This window comes from Prionailurus viverrinus, chromosome A2, assembly GCF_022837055.1.
Source record: "Prionailurus viverrinus isolate Anna chromosome A2, UM_Priviv_1.0, whole genome shotgun sequence".
In the NCBI taxonomy this organism is placed as follows: Eukaryota; Metazoa; Chordata; class Mammalia; order Carnivora; family Felidae; genus Prionailurus; species Prionailurus viverrinus.
The window spans coordinates 23,921,259-23,940,816 of record NC_062562.1 but is presented as its reverse complement, the minus strand read 5'-3'; the positions used below and the strand labels follow the sequence as shown (position 1 = coordinate 23,940,816).

The 19,558-nt window shown below is 40.6% G+C and overlaps 1 protein-coding gene across 1 annotated transcript in view; it reads left to right on the top strand.

Moving 5' to 3' along the window:
• ERC2 (ELKS/RAB6-interacting/CAST family member 2) overlaps positions 1-19,558 on the top strand; it is an 887,162-nt gene that overhangs the window by 4,432 nt on the left and 863,172 nt on the right. The gene's annotated exons all lie outside the window — the stretch shown is intronic.

The following is a 19,558-nucleotide window of genomic DNA, read 5'->3' as shown; positions in this document are numbered from 1 at the left end:
TTTTTGTGCTGTTTAGAGTTTCTGCCATTTACCATAACTGACTATAATTTCCCTTTAGAGGAAAAAATCATGGAAACTTTTTCTGTATGGAAGAAAAGAATGTAAAGGAGATATGGAACATTTGATTGTGGTTTCTTATGCACAACAACCACGGACTACATCTACAAATGTGGTTCTACCAGAGGGTATCTGGATAATTAGAATTTCACTAACCTAAATTTGGGTGATCTAAAACCATTTGAACTATACTATGTAAATACAAATGGGAAGCAGATCCATCATAGGGTGGAGGTCAGGAAGCTCAGAGTGCTCTTGTATATGAAATTCATGGTTCTGTGAATTTAATGCTCACTAATGCAAACCTTTCACCCTTATGTGCATTGTTGAAGAGGGCTCCCACTCATGAATTCTTTTGCAGTATATTTGGAAGTTCTAGTGGTTCTGTCCAAGGGAGCTGAACCTAACTGCAGATCAAAGGGAGGATGTTGAGCATTCTCCCTGTGTTATAGGAAGCACACGACTGTTGGAAACTTGGAGACAATGGGTAGGTGGCTGTGACCAAATCTCTTATGTGCAAAGAGTAGCTACTCAGGTTCCTGGATGGATATTTCATCTCAGACTCCCTCCCCACTCCTATCCCCCAGGTTCTCTCCCCGGCCCTGCTTCTCAGCCACACAGAGCTGCATGACTAGAAATATATTTGGGACCATGAAGAGTTACAGTATTGGCAGTTGGCATCATTGGCATGTTTGTATAAACTGGAGTGCATGGATGCACAGTTACTCTTTACTTTTTACTTCATGATGTGCTGTCTTGAATGGAAGAAGAGGGTGGTAGAGTATTACAGACAGCTAATCTTTGGAATGGTGTGAACTCAATGTCAAACCTGTAGAATGATTTGGGGGAGAGGTGAGAAGAAAAGATTTGGAGTGGATGTTTGGCTGCCACTTGAGGCAGCCCCCTTGTTATTTATAATTCCTATGGGGTTGGGTGTGGATGTTGGGGGCAGGAGAATGCAACTATTAGAAAGTAAAGTAGCCTAATTTTCTCTAAAAGGTTATATGATCGTCTTTACAGCTCCTTTCTATTTACCTGTGTGATAGAGATCACAGAGGGAACACATGGTAGAGGAGAAATTTTCAGAAATTTCATAAGGACTTATGTTTTGCAGTTTGATGCATATTACATTATTGACTTTTCATATTCCTGGATTTTTTTTGCAATAATTAACTTTATATTTTTAATAGATTACTTTTTCCAAATTAGATGTATATTAAGCAATTTTGAGACATTTTCCTAACTTGCACATGGCTGGCCAAGGATCTGCATGAATATAAATAGCATCACACGCTGGGAGATTGTACTAGATCTAATATTTACCCATCTTGTGAATGCAGAAGTGGGACAAGGTCATTGGGAAATGTAACCTAAGAAGTGTAAGTAAACCTGCCTGGGGAGTTTTATGGCTTTTAAGCAATGGTTATGTGATGATTTCTATTTCTAGCTTAACACAATAGGAAATAATCTACTCTAAATCAATATTAATATGGGTTTTTGATGAGTTTTTGAGCTAGTTTCAGCATATGATTTATTGGTTCTCATTTTGAGCCTGTAACTTGAAAAGGTCGAGATGGATCACATTTCCGTGTTTCTTTTATCATTTTGTTTTGTTTGTATAACTGTAGGGCCATTTCAACAGGGTCATTAAACTCTGTTCTAAAATGCTCATTTCATTGGGAATGTACAGATATGAAGGGTTGTACCACTAGGAAGTGGGTGATAGAATTAATTCTATCTCCTATTGGGAAGGTGGCGAGGCAGCTGCATTGTGAGGGGGTATCCACTAACAGTTAAATGCAGCTGCAGTCACCTTCAGTACTGGGTGTTTGTGGGATTAAGGGCTCAGCCTTGGAGTGTCCAGAACTGTCCAATTTGTGGATGGGACTTAAATATATTCACTATTCAGACCTGTCTTTTCCCTGTGCCTTCTTTCAGGCTCCATTCCTTCTGCTACTCTAAGTCTGAGATCCATCAATCCCTCAAAGCCAGTTTTCCAAAGTGTATCCAGGGAAATGACACTTGGCAGATGGGATTTTCTGGTCAAATAAACTTGAGACATGATATACTAGATACTTCTATCCTGGAAATTAATAATACTTACGTTATGGATTGAATTATGTTCTCCTCAAAGAGATACATTGGAATCTTAATCCCCTGTAACTCATAATGTGTTTTTATTTGGGGATAGGGTCTTTACAGAGGTAATCAAGTTAAAATGAGGTCATTTGAGGGGGCCCTAACCGAATTTGTCTAATGTCCTTACCAAAAGGGGAAATATGTGGGGCACCTGGGTGGCTCAGTTGGTTAAGCATCTGACTCTTGATTTCAGCTCAGGTCATGATCCCACAATTCGTGAGATCAAGCCCTATGTTGGGCTCTGCACTGACAGTAGATTCTCTCTCTCCCTCTCTCTCTGCCCCTCCTCCATTCGTGCTCTCTCCCACCCCCTCCGTCTCAAAATAAAGAAACATTAAAAAAAACTGGGGGGGGAAATTTGGACACAGACATAAACACGCACCAAGGGAAGATCATATGAAGAGACAGGGAGAAGATGGCCATCTACAAGCCAAGGAAAGAGGCCTGGATTCTTCACCCACAGTCCTCAGAAGGAAGTAACCCTGGTGACACCTTGATCTTGAACTTCTAGCCTCCAGAACTGTGAGACAATAAATTTCTGTTGTGTAAGCCACCCAGTTTGTTCTACTTTATTATGGCAGCCCTAGCAAACTAATACAATATATCCCCATGTGAAATGAAATGCTCTAACTCCTACAGTTAAAAAAAAATTATTAAGTTTGCTTAATCCCACAAAGTCCACGAAACTTTATCTTAAACCAAGCATCTATGTATTAAGCAGCTATTGCTTCAGTAATGCTGTGTAACAAGCCATTCCAAAACCTACTGTCTTAAAAAAACATTTACCTCTCCCTCACATATCTGCAGGTTGGTTGCAACTTAGTTGAACAGGGCTAGACTCAGGGCATCAGGCTCTAGGACGAAAGTTCAGTTCAAATATGTTCTACATGCATCCACATTCTCCTTGGAACAGAAGCTATTCAGGAATTCATCTTACAGTGGATCACAGATGCCAAGTCTCTAACCAAATCACATAAACACATTTCAAACCTATGTGCATATCAAGTCTACTAACATTCTGTTGCCTAAAGCATCTTACATGGTCAGGCCCAAAGTCATTGGGGCCAGGGGATTGTACTTCCTTCCAAATCACATTTATATGTATATGTGTGTGTATATATATGTATGTATCTGTTATTCTGTTATATATGTTAACATATATGTTATTATTATATATATTGCTTATATATTTTAAATAATCCTATTTGTCATAAACTATAAATATTCCTAGAACTAAAGGCCACACTTTAAGAATGTCTGCATCAGGAGTAGCTCTGGAAGCAATATATTAAAGTTTGAGACTTATGAAGGTAGATGAGCACTTTCAGTGTGGTCAAAGTCTCCTTCAGTGGCTGGGCCTTCCAGAGTGTCCTAATGATGCCTATTTATTTATTTATTTATTTATTTATTTATTTATTTATTTTTTAAGGTTTATTTATTTTTGAGACAGAAAGAGACAGAGCATGAGCAGGGGAGGGTCAGAGAGAGAGGGAGACACAGAATCTGAAACAGGCTCCGGGCTCCGAGCTGTCAGCACGGAGCCCGCCGTGGGGCTCGAACTCAGGGACCATGAGATCATGACCTGAGCCGAAGTCGGATGCTCAACCGACTGAGCCATCCAGGCGCCCCATAATGATGCCTATTTAATGGCCGAGTGTCAGGCCCCTCCCTTTCTGTCTCATGTAACTGGGCAATGAAACCCAAGTGGGTATCTGAGAGGTTCTGGGAAAGCTTTTGTTTTCCTGATAAAAAGAGTAAATATATGTCACCAGTGATGCTTTTTCCCACTTCTTCCTGTCTTGAGTGTTGATATGTTGCCTGGAGCTGTATCAGCCGTATAATAACCATGAGAGAAAGGCCAAGCCAAACACAGAAACATATGTCCTCCCATCTCTGAGCACTTGCAACAGTACCTACAATGGTTGGCCTCCAGACCTCTAGTCATGTGAGAAAATAGCCCCTTTTAGTTTTTTTTTTTTAATATGAAATTTATTGTCAAATTGGTTTCCATACAACACTCAGTGCTTATCCCAACAGGTGCACTCTTCACTGCCCATCACCCACTTTCCCTTCCCTCCCACCCCCATCAACCCTCAGTTTATTCTCAGTTTTTAAGAGTCTCTTATGATTTGTCTCCCTCCCTCCCTAACCTTTTTTTCCCCCTTCCCTTCCCCCATGGTCTCCTGTTAAGTTTCTCAGGATCCACATAGATGAAAACATATGGTATCTGTGTTTCTCTGTATGACTTATTTCACTTAGCATAACACTCTCCAGTTCCATCCACATTGCTACAAACGGCCATATTTCATTCTTTCTCATTGCCAAGTAGTATTCCATTGTGTACATAAACCACAATTTCTTTATCCATTCATCAGTTGATGGACATTTAGGCTCTTTCCATAATTTGGCTATTGTTGAAAGTGCTGCTATGCATCAGCACTCCTGTATCCCTTGGGTAAACTCCTAGCAGTGCTATTTCTGGGTCATAGGGTATATCTATTTTTAATTTTTGAGGAACTTCCAAACTGTTTTCCAGAGTTAGCCCCTCGTAGTTTAAATCACTGTTGGTTGGATATTCTATTACTTGCAGCTCAATACCTTCCTAATAAAATAGTAAGTTATTAGTTGAGAACTATTATTCATAATAATTATCAGTCATGATAACCATAAAAATATGTGTATTTCAGTGGGCTGAAATGAGACCTTAAAGGACCTTACACATTAGATTGAAGAAACCTACTTACTAATTGTATTGGGCAATACTCCAAAGTAGTGACACAAATCTCAAAGCCTGTGTATGCAAAACAGGGGGATCTATTAGTTCTTATAATGAAATTGCAGAAAGGCTCACATGTTGAGCTTGGGGTTGACTGGATCCAGTGCCTCACACTGTAGTAGGATTTTGTCTCTCCTCATTGTTTCATCTCTGGTTCTTGATCTCTGCCTCTGTCTGTGTGTAAGCCTCATTTTTGTCTTTCATGTGGTGGGTGGTCTTGGCTGCCAGTACCCCCAGGTCATAACTGAATGGTTAAGAGATCCCTGTCTTCACTTCCCATTTGGAAAATTTATAGAAGGATTTTTGGTCCTGCCTTGGTCATATCCTGTCTCTAGTACTTGGTGAGTGTGAATTGCTAGGGCAAGGGGCAGGTATGTGAGAAAGGTTTACTATGACAGGTGAGTCTATTAGACTTTAGGGAGGGGGCAGGGTTTTTTTTTTTTTTTTTTTTAAGTAGGCTTTATGCCCAGTGTGGAGCCTGATGAGGGGCTTGAGCTGAGATCAAGAGATCAAGGGTAGGATTCTTAACCGACTGAGCCACCCAGGAGCCCTTAGATCAAGACCTGAGCTGAGATCAAGAGATCAAAAGTAGGATTCTTAACCAACTGAGCCACCCAGGCGCCCTGAGGGGCAGTTCTTTAAAAAGACTGAGATGAAGGGCAAAGGGATGCTCTAGGACAAAAACAGATGTTCACTGCACTGACTTGAGCTGTCCTTAGTTACCCTCTTTCTTCAAATATTTTAAGGGTTTATAGTCATATTAAGAGACCTGGGAGATTAGGTCAATCAAATACCAATTAGGTATATAACTTTTTTTTTCATTTGAACTCTGATTTAAATTATGAGTGTTTATGTATGCCTTCCCCAATGTGACAAAGGCGAACAGATTTAGAACTGAGTAATATAAACCAGTTTAGCACCACAGTATAACTTGGAATGCTGAATTTTAGAAGGACAACAACAACAAAAAGTCAACCTTCCTCATCTTGAAATAGTCTTCCTCAGCTCCTCAGAGAACTGTAGCTTTTGTCTACCTTTCCAACAAGGTGGAAAACCCTTTGGTCCAGATTTAGGCAATGACCTACTTAGACTGAAACCACAATTTTAAATGGCTTTCATGGGTAGGTGAAAACTTCCTTTGGTTCTGAAGATAGATGAGATGGCACAGAGCCAACAGTTGATTTCTTTGTTTGCTAGAATGTAGGAGAATGATTTGAAGTGAACTACACACACATCTTTGTCACAGATGTCAGCTGGTTTTTTCCTCAGTAATCTCTTGCAGTCAGCCCTAAGATCAGCCATGTGCACTGCATTAGTAGTCCTACAGATTTTTATTCCCAGGTTTTATTTTATGAAAGACTTGGCTAATGGGGGAAGGAATATAAACATTCCTGTATGCTGGACCTTGGGAGAGCTAAATGACTTCCATCTTCCATTTTCTCTCTGGATCACTTTATTTTGGCAATGGGATAGCAACAACACACAAGGAACTAAAGAAAACGTTTTGGAATATTTCAACAAATAGATTATTATAATCTCACTTGTGCCAAAGGCACTTTTTGAAACCAAGCTCCAAGTGGGGAAAGGCAGAGGGAGTGGTTACCCCCAAAACACTGCCTAATAAAATTCCCTATAGAAGACATCCTCAGAGGATTTTAAGAAGCAAGTATATGTTGACAGGAGAAAAGTAACAGAGTGATTTTATCGGCCAAAGCAGATGGGGTGGGTTCTGAACCTAGCCTCTTCTGGCCAGAGTGCAATTTCAGTTTCTATAATTAGTTGCAGGTGGAGCTCTTGTGTTGTTGTTTTGGCATCCACTGACATCTGTGTGCAAATTCCCACCACCCCCAGTTGGCATTTGGACTCAATAAGTGGTTTTGGCTTTGCAGGAATATAGAAAATTGTAAATCTATTTCACACACACACATAGATAAAGCTGCTCTAAAGGTCAGGTTCTGAAAGCTGTGGAAAGCATTTTCAAAAGTTTGGGAAGTAGGTTTTAGGCAGGGTGTGGGCATGCAGCCAAGAGCTAGGGCAGCTTGACAAACAGAATTCTGGCACGTGCAATTTCTCCTCTGTTTCTCCGTGAAGCCAGCATTTGATTGTATCTTGGAAGTGATGTGCAGCCATTTTGTTTTTTAGTGGGAACATTCTGGAGAGAAAAAGTACAGATACTTCCTGTCTTACAATCCCGTAGCTTGGTTTGTACTATCTGGTTTGGCTATATACATTGATCAAGTTAACTTATTTGTTCTCAAGTGAGGGCAAATTGCCTCCTAAGGGACATTTGGCAATGTCTGAAGACATTTTTGGCTGTCACTACTGGGTGGGGTGACATTCAGTGGGTAGAAGCCAGGGGTGCTGCTAAACAGCTCAAAGTACATAGAACTGCCCCCTATATTATCTGGCCAACAATGTCAATAGCTACAATGATGAGAAACCCTGAGTTAATTGGATGATTACTATATCTTCATTTTATTTATTTATTTTTTAACATTTATTTTTGAGAGACAGAGAGAGCAAGACAGCATGCAACAGAGCACGAGCAGGGGAGGGGCAGAGAGAGAAGGAGACACAGAATCCAAAGCAGTCTCCAGGCTCTGAGCTGTCAGCACAGAGCCCAACATGGGGCTGGAACCCATGAACTGTGAGATCATGACCAGAGCTGAAGTTGGACGCTTAATCAACTGAGCCACCCAGGCACCCCTATATCTTCATTTTCTAAATACTTTGCCTATATGCAATTCTTTCACTTTGTGATGACCAAAATTTATGTATTTATGTAAAAATATTCATATAAAAGGTAAAAGTTGATTCATCACTTCCATCATTTTGCGGGAAAGAATTAATTGTGAATTATGTCTTCTTCTTTTTTTTTTTTTAATCTTGACCTGGATTAGTAACCATGAATCTTCAAATACCTTGATTCTTTTATAGGTAGACATTTGGTAAATAGAGATTCATCTTTTTTTTTAAGTTTATTTATTTATTTTGAGAGAGACAGAGACAGTGCAAGTGGGGGAGGGGTAGAGAGAAAGAGGCAGAGAGAGAGAATCCCAAGCAGGTTCTGCATGGCCAGCACAGAGCCCAACATGTGGCTCAAACCCATAAAGCTGTGAGATCATAACCTGAGCTGAAATCAAGAGTCAGACACTCAACTGACAGAACCACCCAGGCGCCTGGATAGAGATTAATCTTTTAAGGAAAGAGACAACCCTTTAAAAAAAAATGAAATCTATTTTTTAAACCATCATTTCTTTACACCTTTAGTGGATTTTTATGGTGTTTTTTTTGACTATGTCTGACATTGATTTTGAAAAGGAAAGGGAGTATTTTTGAGCTCCTTCTTTGTACTAGGAATTTACTAGTTGCTTTCCATGTGTGTGAGCTCAACAGCCCTGCAAAACACATGGCACCCTCATTTTTATAGATGTAAAACAAGACACGGAGATTAAGTGGCCTGAGGTCTCACCATTAGGTAGAGCTGGAATTTGAATCTCAGGTATGCTTAGCTTCAAAGGTGTGTTCTTTCTATTGTCTTAAAGGGGAAAACAACAGATTTGTTGAAAACCAGGGAATTTAGTGTGGAAATGGAAGTCCTAATGTACAGTGGAAGTAGAAATGTGCTGCTTGACAGTATCTTAAGGATGCTGTCAAGGAGTTATATAGAAAGGACAGAAAGCCAGAATGAGCAAGGGAGCATGTTGTCAAGAGCAACAGAGGAGAGAAGGCAAGCAGGAACGAGCAAATGCATTCTTGTCAAGTACATTAGCAGAGGAGGATGCCAAAGGAAAACTATCTTGGAAACCCACTGAGAAGGATGGGAGGAGGCAATTCCCAAGAACTGGCTGGAAAATTAAAACTGCAGGTGGCAGAAGAATGAGAGAGATTATCTCTTACGATGTTCATTAAAGATCTGGCAGATCCATTCAGGTGGTTATGGCTTTGACAAATTGACTGGATCTATAAGAGCAGAGCTTCAGGAATGGGGAAGTTCTTTATTATGGATTATCCGTACTCCAATGAGGATGGTCTCATAAATTTAGCTAGAATTCTTCCCAAACTTGCCTCTATCTACAGGAACTTCAAGGTACATGGAGAGCTTTCTGGTGCAGGAGTCCTTCAGCTGGAGCTCTCAGTGTCCTTTTCAGTTGGTTTCTGGCCTCATTGGGATAGCCACACCTATTTAGGATTTGTCTTTTGACTTGTTCCAAATCTTGTGTCTCAAAGTCAGATCTTATCCTCTTGGGTCCCAGCATTCCTCATTTCCACCTCTCCCAACAACTTTCCCCTATGAAACCTCTTTGTCCTTTTTGAGAATCCAGTTCACTTATTTACTAATTGATTTAGTCACCACTTAACTTAAGGGAAAATGTATTTGCAAGTAGCAGAAACCCATTCAAACATGTTGAAGGGAAAAAGAAAGGGATTTACTAGGAACATATAAGAGTTCTTTTCCAACCCTATGTGTATGTAGGGGCAGCCAGGTGTCCTGGGGGCTAGAATCAAGTTAGTTGGAAAATAATCAGGAATAAGGACAAAGTCAGTTTCACTATTTCTGTCTCACGTTTCTCTTATTTTCTCTCTTGATATGTTTTTATATGCTGCTTCTGAAAAAGTGGCCACTCAAGGAAAGCATCTTCTCCATTCAAGTGCTTCATAGAGACTGCCTAGAGTTGGTTGGTTTCAATTTCAAATTCAGAGAACCAAAAATCTGATTGGCCCAGCTTGAATCCAGAGTTTGTGATAGGTCCAATTAGCCGTGGCTAAGGGAGTCATGAGATCCAGGCTCTCAACAGAGCTATGAAAAGACTGCTGAAACCAGGGCATGAGGGGTAGATTCTCTAACAAGGAAACATATGGGTAAGGTGATAAGGAGGAAAGGACTGCCCTTGCTGGGAAATACATTTGTGGAACACATAAATGAGAGATTGCCATATTTCAGTTTTTAAGAAGACCATGACCAAAGAAAGTTAACTATTATCATCTGTCTATAGACAGCTATTTCAACAGCAGATTCAGTAGCCTTTTGGGGTCTCTGGGCCTTCTCACCCATGTTGTCAATCCCTACCTCTGATTATGCTCACTGAAGAAATTCCAGAAGTGGTATTAACTGACATGAGGATCAATTCATGCTGTCTTATCTTAGTGGATCCGTGTGGTTTCTTTATATAATGTCAGGTTGCATCCTCTATGGAACTTTAAAAAATTCTCCACTTTTTGTAAGCTTCCTTAGTCTCTTTGGAAAATTAGGTCTCCAAAGTGGATGAGATTATGTTGCCAGTTACAAACTTTTAGAACTAGGCATTTTATAATCTGGCATCTTCTATTTTAAGTTATAGCAGTTAGCTTGAGTTCTAAAAAGTTTTGTCTCCTGAGCATATATTATCTAAAAAGGAATTGAAAAAAATTAAAATTCGTCCCTTGGATGAGCTTTCTGAAATATCCGTGTAAAGTAATATAAAAGTTCCCAAAGAATCCTGGAACCAGAGGAATAAGTAAATATATGAGATGGAAAGTTGGACAGTGCACATGATGACCACATTTAGAAATTGCTCAAATTTAGAAGTGTGGCAAATAATAAAGTTTGCTTTCTCAAATTTTTTAAACTTCTGTTTGTGGTTTTTAACTTTGGGGAGCCATATCCTCTTTTAGAAGCCAATGAAAACTTTTACATTTTCCCTAGAAAAATGTGCATAACCTGAATTGTGCACAACATTTCACTTCCTTATCTCTGCTCTAAACTCCAAGGGTATCTGAGGATATTTAGGTAAAACCTCTGTCTGGATATTTCCATTTAATATTACATATTGCACATGTATTGGGAGTAGGTAGTTCCTGGCAGTTAATGAAATGAATGAGCTTTAGGTAATGTAAGACATGTCTTCAGCTCACTGCTCTTCAATTTTTACTGAGAAGTAGGGGACATGTGCTAGGATTTTGGTGATAGTTAAAGGTGTGTACATTGGTACAGTGGAAACTGATAGATGGACAGCACCCATTACTAAACATATTCAAATACAATATCCTAAAGGTGATAGATTTTAGTCCACCCTCAGGAATAAGTTATCCCGGAAGAATTTGCATGATGTTGGGTGTCATACTTAAGTATATGTTTAAATATTTTCAATAAGGATTTTTGTTTGGTTCATGACGTTTGTCTTGGGATGCCGAAATTCCCACTTCACCACAGATAATTCTATTTCACTTTTTTGTGATTGCAAATAAAATAGAACACTGCAAACCAAATTATGCTGTAGGCATTTGTGATAGTGCAAGGAACAAAAGATTTTGGGAAGTTACTAAGTAAGGGTAATTGGGCACATACTGTGTTCCCAGTAACAGGCTACCAGCTGAAGAAGACTCTAAAGTGTAAGACACATTTACTATTTTGTAAAAATCATTAGAGACCTATTTTTTTTCCATGTAGATAGTAACTAAGGAACATAGATAGCAGTCATGTACCTTGTTTTTGATGGGCAGTTTACCCTACCTTGGAACTTGAACATGAAATTTGGGCTAGGGAAGAATTCTTCTCTCTCAATTTACTTACTTTTCTGAGAAGAACCCTTGATAGGACTTCTCTCTCTTCTGTGGAAGCCTACCCAGGGTCCAGGAGAGTGGGCTCAGCATCCTCCCAACAGCCAGATAGTATAAGGTTTCTTGAAGGGGTTCAGGAGGGGGAGTTAGAGAAAGTTTGGGCTTTGCCTTTCTCAGGCAAGCATGTGAGTCTGTGAATCACTTTCCCATCTAGAACACCCACCTGACTACAATATGTTCCCTTGATAAGAATAAAAATGATCAGTATAGCTCGTAAAGCACTTCCTACGTATACCCTAAATGAGATAGTGATATTTCAAACATTGTGCTGATGGGCTCACATATGGTATCTCATTTAATCCTCATGATAACCCTGTGAAGTAGGTACTATTAATAATATCACTATTTCATATGCGAGTAAGGTATGGCTAGAGGAGAGATCACTTGTTCAAGGTTACAGTTAGCAAGTGGCAGAGCTGGAGTTGAGCCCAGGCAGACTAACTCCAAAGTTGGTCTTCAGTCAGTCAGCCCTGACTATGGTATAGAGTGGCCATCCCTGTGTACACAAGGTGATCTTAGGACAGGCATGGAGTCTGCATTATACAACTTGGAAGCCCAAGCCACTGGGCTTTCCAATGAGAAAGTCATTGCCTTTCCAGATCTTATCCAGTACTTCTAATGAACTTCAGTGAGAAAATCTCAACTTGGTACCAGTTTTGAGCACCCTCTTAACACCTATTACGTGTTTCCTTACTGTAGGCTGTGGAATGACATTCCTAAACGATGCTTATATTGTAATCTGGCAGCCCTGGTTTTACCCTTTGTATCTGATATGCTGTCCATTCAGAGTTTCTGTGAGCAGACTGGTAATGTGGCCCTAGTGTGGCCTGCCTTTTCAGGTCTTGCTTGACTATCCTTGACAGTGGTTGAGAGCATCAGCTTTGGAGGTGGATTGCTGAGGTTCTGTTTCCAGCTGTGGAACTTCAGGCAACTTCTCTCTTTGAAATTGTTTCCTCACCTGTAAAGTAGGTGTAATGACAATACCTGCTTTAGGGGTACATTTACTGCTAGTGGAATAAATTTAATAGGATTTAAGTTTAATTGGATTAAATGAGGGAGTTCATGTAAAAATATTTAGCACCATGCTAACCTGAGTAAATATCAAAGTAATAGATGATGAAGATAATCATGAGGGAAACATGAGGACAAAGGCATCACATGGGGGAGTAAAGTGCTAAAAGAGTGGCAGAGAAATGGTATGGTAGAGCCATACTGAAGATTGCCCCATCTCTGATTATTCTGCAATTTGTATAAGCCAATTTGAGTTGAGGCTTTATTACTAATAGCCCAATGCATCTTGATAGGGCCATGAATATTCAGGGCTCTCTGTTTAGAAGTTTTATGGTTACAAAAATGAGTAGGTCCCAGCTCCTGCCTTGAGAACCTAGTCTAGCAGAGAAAATGCTGTACTCCTAAAAACCCATAAAAGAGGGGCGCCTGGGTGGCGCAGTCGGTTAAGCGTCCGACTTCAGCCAGGTCACGATCTCGCGGTCCGTGAGTTCGAGCCCCGCGTCAGGCTCTGGGCTGATGGCTCAGAGCCTGGAGCCTGTTTCTGATTCTGTGTCTCCCTCTCTCTCTGCCCCTCCCCCGGTCATGCTCTGTCTCTCTCTGTCCCAAAAATAAATAAACGTTGAAAAAAAAAATAAAAAAAAACCCATAAAAGAGAATTATAAAAAAAGGGAAGAAATTTGTCCATGCCATTAAAAGATATAATTTGATTTAGGAGTCCAGAGAAGGAAGAGATGAAGGAAGACTTTATATAGAGGTGGTGTTAGAGATAATTCCTGAGGATGGACAACTATTCAAGATGGTAGGTGGGAGCAGGGGTTGGTGGTGGTGTTTTGAAGTTCTCAATGGAGGGAATGGCCAAAATAAATTAGATGGCTGGAGATTTATTTCATAAAGCACAGGTATGAAGGTAGGGCAAAAGTAGTGGTACAAGTATTACACTTACATCTAAAGAGTAGAAAGAGAAATTGACACTTGGAGATCACCTTTTTTTATTTTTCTGAATTAAGAGATGTTAGTATGGTGGTTAATATATATGGAGGCATATGTTGGGACAAACTGTATTTTGCTTCTATGATTTTTCCTATGTGTTCCTGGCCCTGTGAACTCCTCTGGGACTGCCATGGTACAGCAGAAGGATGACTTTAAGAGCCCCTCTGTCAATATGCTGAAGGTTAAAAGGGAAAGGTGCTTATGAATCCAGCGAAAGCTCTGGGTTTGTTGAGTTGAGAACAGCTTGATTTTCCTTGGCTTAATTCTTTGACATCCCTTTTCTATTATTAATGTGTGTGTGTGTGTGTGTGTGTGTGTGTGTGTGTGTGTGTTTGTGTGTGTGTGTGTGTGTGTGTGTGTGTGTGTGTGTGTGTGTGACAGACGGGGTGGGGGGGAGAGAAGAGAGAGAAAGAGAAACAGAGAGAGGGAGAAAGAAAGAGAGGGAGAGAGAGAGATGCCATCTTCAAAATATCATTGTTGGATGTGTAAGTATTGTTATATGCCAAGGAGATACCATATTACAATTTTGGGAACAGTTTTTTTGCTGTTGTTGTGCTGTTGTTCTTAGGGGTGGCTAGGAGAGTTTTCATGACCAAGGTATTGACCCCTTTAGCTGAATCCAAGCCAGTTCATGTTGTTTTGCAGATGGCTGCTCTGGAAAATTTTGGGCCATAGCCAGACCTTTATCATGCTTTAAAAAAAAAAGTAAGAATCACATTACATTTTTCTAGTAGGCTGAATTGAATATTTTCTGCGGTATGAGATGGAAACTGTAAATTTTTGTATCACTATAGGGAGTAATAGAGAAAAAAGATGAGGATGACTTCCCAGTAAATGCTGTTGTCTGAGACCTCAGGAAAGGCAAACTCTCAAGTTGCCCACAAAAGGTCACATGGTTTCCAAGTCTACATAGCTTCACACATTAATCCAACCAGCTAAAAACCTGAGGACTCAAAGGAGGTGTTTGATTGATTGATTTTTGTAAACTTTGGCCTGGTTTGCTAATCTTTGTTTACTGAATCCATCTGCTGCATAATCTTTGGCCAACTAAAACTCTTATGATGACACTTTAACAGTTTGTGCCAAAGGAGTGGTCTCTCAAATAAAGTTCTCTAACCCAAATCTCTCCATTGGCCTTAGATGTGTTTACTCAGTTTCCACTGGAGATGTCACTGGTGTCCCCCAAGAGGGTAAAGCAAGATGATGACTGAATGGCTGAAATGGGTCAACAAATATGGAACTTCTACCATGTGTTGGGCTAGGTGCTGAGGGTATAGTAATAGACAAAAATTCCTTCCTGTATGGAACTTCTATCCCTGTGGGGGAAAAGGCATCAAAAATTTTGGGCTTAAGCCATTGGGGAAGACTGAGGGCAAAACAGGTTTAGGATGTAGGGAGATTAGGAGTTTGGTTCTTTGATCAAGTTTGGTTGCAAAGACTCATTTATCCAAGTGGTGATGCTAAGTGGGGATGTGGATCTGGTGGAATTGGCCATCTTGTAGCCTCTGCTGGAACATCATGGAGGTGGTAACAGTGGATATTGGGCTGCAGTGGGGTAGAAGTGGTAATGTTGATGATTATATTCTTCCTGCAAGGAGCTTGGCTTTGAAAAGTGGTAACTGGAGGAGATACAGAGTTTGGGGAAGATCCTCTCACCAATATGTGACATACTTGACCATATTCTTACTATGCAGGGAATGGGCCTGTAGAGGGAGGGTTATTGGTGAAACAAAGTCTGAAAGGGGAGGGTGAAGATGAGATCAGCTGTGGGCAGGTGGTGAGGTTTTCCTCGAATCCAGAGAGGAGGTGTTCAGGAAAGGTCCAGATAAAGAGACAGTAGGTGTGGAATAAAAGAAGATTAAACCTAAGGAGATTGCTTGGTGTAATGAAAAGAGAAAGCTTTGGACTAGGAACTAACTTAGATTTCACTTTGATGCCAAATAGGATGTGATGTCGGCCAAATAGGATGTGATGTCGGCCAAATCACCTCCTCTCCTTGAGCCCCAATTTTCCCTATTGTATTACTGTGCTGAATAAAATGGTCTCAAAGGCTCATGTTGACTAAAACATGCCACAGATATAAGCTAAATTTTCAGGAAAATTGAGTGCCCCGGGGCAAAAGAGTCATATGTGCAATTTGATGGGGGGCATGTGGCTAGGATGAGGCAGGTGTGGTTGAAACACACAAAGATAGATGTGTTGGTGGTCACTTTGGTGTGTGGGGGGTTTATTCAGGTGCTGCTGGTGGGGCAATTTGCTTGTTGTGGGATGACACAGCAAGCCCAATACTCTGCTTGGTGGAGACAGGAGCCACCAGCTTTTCCCAGGAGACATTTTACAAGTAAAGGCTAATTTTACTTTTGCTGTTGATGGCATTCTTAGCTACACTAATTACCATCCTGATAGAAACGCTGCAGAAATATACCCTGTGTTCCCAAGAGTGCAGAGGAGTAAAGAGGTTGTTCTTAAATAATCCAATAAGAGGTTTTACCTGTGGATTAAAGCTACAATGCTTCCTTAGTTATGGTTTTCATAGTGGAAGATGCTTTGGCATAAACAGAATTTTGGATATCAGATCCAAATTCAATTGCAAATAAAGTTATTGTAGGAAGGAAAATGATAGTTATGGATTAAATTTGTGTCTCAGTTTTGTGTGGGTGTGTATGTCCGTTTTTCAAAAAAGGTATGTTGTAAACTTGAGAATTATGTTTTGCTTTCTTTAGTTCCTTAATAAATATATGGCTGTCCATCCATCCATCCATCCATCCATCCACTTATTAAAATAATATCCCTGAATAATAGCTGCCCTGAAGGTCTGGTAGCCTTGAACCCAGTGAGCTAAAGCTAAACAGGTATTGCTTGCCTTACCTGGGATGTTGTCTCTTCAGATTCCTTTAGAACATTCCTTGGTTTACAGATATATATTCTTAGTTTGAAGGTGAAATGGAGAATATCTTCAAATTCAAGGTTTTAATAAGATATGAGCATCTTTGGCCTCAGAGTCTTGGATGAAAATCCTGACCCTACCCGTGAGAGAGGTGGTTGTGTCATCTTAATTCTCTTGACCTCTAGGAGTTTAAGAGCCACCCACTCAGACTTGGAAATAGGAAAGGGCCTCATTTTGATATATAAGGAAGGAGAAATGGGTAAGGTATATCAGGCACTGGTTAATTCTTGTAAGTCAAAGTCAACCGACATGATTATGGGCAATGGTGGAGGTCTGGTGCCTGGCCTGGAGTAAAAGGGATCAGGTTTCCCAAATGAATGGAACAAAAAGGAAGAGAGAAGTACTACAAATTCACCATAGACTAAGGTCTGACCCTTTATGCTAAGAAGGCAGATGCTGAGGCCCTTTTAGGGAATTTGCTTTGTAGGAGAGGAGCTGCCTTTGTTTGTTTTTCTGATGACTTGGATTTCTACAGCTGCTCATGGTTCTTGAACTTCCTGGAGAAAGTACAGGCAGATAGAATTGTGATGAAATCAGCATCCCAGCCCTATGTTTCCTAAGGACACTGTTGATTCCAATAGTACTTAGCTTAATTCTAGCAGCTGGCTTGGATTTTATATTGGGATAGATATCGTAAGGGGTGTAGTGTGTATTCATGTGTGCTTGTGTGTGCTTGTGTGTGCGTGTGTGTGTGTGTGTAGACCTGGTGCTATAATTAGGACAGGATAACCATTATACAAAATTGATGGTTATTTGGTTTGGGGGAGAAATGGCTTTAATTTCCCCAAGTATTTCATTTTCTTGGTATTCTTCAAGTGTGCATTATCATTCAGATGACTAATAGGAAGTTCAGTACATTGGAGGACACTTTATAATGCGCATTATTCTTTGTAAAAATTTAGCTTATTGGAGACATTTTCCATCAGAAGGTAATATAAGGTTAGGAGTTTGGATAGGGTTTAGTGTCTGAATGCTACTGCTCTTTCTGCCCCTCTCCAGGGTCTGACCAAAAGGGATATACGCCTAAAGACCAGCAGTCAAAAGGGAAACGCAATGGCTATATTAATCCCTGAGGATAGGCACAGTATCCCTTCATGCAGGGATTTTTTGACTAGGTGAGATAGCTTAGTATTCCTTTGCCATCAGACCCGCAGATGGTCTTGCCTTCTGCATGTTGACTCCATGTAGCCACCATGCTCAGGGGGAAATCAAGGTTAGCAAGAGGAGGAGGTTCTGCTGTGCTTACCACATGGATACCCAGAAAAGAAAGAGTAAAAGTGGGCAGGGCCCTGTCCCTGCCTGCTTTACTGGTCCTCATAGTTAGAAACTTGGGTTAGAAACTTAGGCAGAACTGCCTAAGAAAGCAGTGTTTTCAGGAGTGGTCACCATGGGAGAGCAGGAAGTAGATGGGAGGCGTGGGGCTACTTGCTCTGTTGGGCCTGCACAGTTGGAAAAGAAAATGTTGGGCATGACAGTGTTCCTTTTGCTAGCACACACATTTCAGTCAATGTCCTGTCCAATCATATTGGCATTCCTTTTTGGGAGTGGGGCCAGTGAAGACTGTCAAAGAGATATAAGTCAAGGATGATGGATATTACCTTTTGAGGTTCAACATCCTCATAAGAAATTGGGAAATAAGGTTTGTCACAAATTTCCACACATAAAGATAAGCCATGCTAATGTGTCTATCAGGTTTTTTTCTAGGCATTGCCATATTCCTGATTTTATAATTTGCCCCTTAACAACAGCTAAATAGATATTGGAATAAAATAATCATGATAACTAACATTTATTGAGAGCTAATGCATACTACTTATATATATTCATTCACTTGCTTCCCCAAATAACACTGTGAGGTAGTTGTCATTTCGGTTCCCATTTTGCAGATGAGAAAACAGGAGTACACAACTAGCAAATGGCAGAACAAGGACACCAATATAGGTGGCCAGGTTCTAAAGTGCATGTTTAATTCTGTCTCTCATAGAAGTGGGTTAAGAAGAGGGGGCCAGCCCAGGAATTGGGAGACCAGCATGTAGCCTAGAGCCTGGCTTGGCCCTTCCATAAACCTGTTGTGTGATTGAGAGCATGCTAAAGAATTCCTCATTCTGAACCTCAGTTTCCTGATCTGTAAAGTGAGGATGTGATTTCTGTTCAGGGTTTTTGGGCCCATGACTCACTGTATTAGTTTCCTGGGGCTTTCATAATAAATTACCATTAACTTGGTGGCTCAATTTCACAGCAGAAATTTATTCTCCTCACAGCTGTAGAGGCCAGAAGTCTGAAATCAAGGTGTATGCAGAGTTAGTTCCTTCTGGAGGCTCTGAGGGAGAATACATCACATACCTTTCTCTTAGCTTCTGTTGGCTGTCAGTAACTGTTGGCATTCCTTGGCTTGTAGACACATCACTTCAATCTCTCTGTCTTCACATCACCTTCTTCCCTGTGTCTCTGTGTCTCAAATCTCCCTCTCTTTACCTCTTATTAGGACACTTGTCTTTGGATTTAGGGCTTTCCCTAAATCCAGGAAGATCTCATCTCAAGATCTATAACTTTAATTACATTTGCAGAGACTCTTGTTCCAAATAAGTTCACATTCACAGATTCAGGGGGTAAGGAATTAGACATATATTTTTTGAGGCCACTATTCAACCCACTACACTCACAATCCAGCTTTTTTCTGCTGTAATATGACAATGACAACAGCTATTGGAAGAGAAATAATTAAAGCTAGGTAGTGGGTAAAACCTCCTGGGCAGATTGGTGCAGTGTGTAAGAACCTAGTATGTGGAGGGGTGCGTGGGTGGCTCAGTCGGTTGAGCGACCGAATTCGGCTCAGGTCATGATCTCATGGTTTGTGAGTTTGAGCCCCGCGTCTGGCTCTGTGCTGACAGCTCAGAGCTTGGAGCCTGCTTCTGATTCTGTGTCTCCCTCTCTCTCTGCCCCTCCCCCACTCATGCTCTGTCTCAGAAACAAATAAACATTAAAAAAAAAAAAAAAAGAACCTAGTATGTGGAGTCCAGATGCCTGGTTTCAAGAAA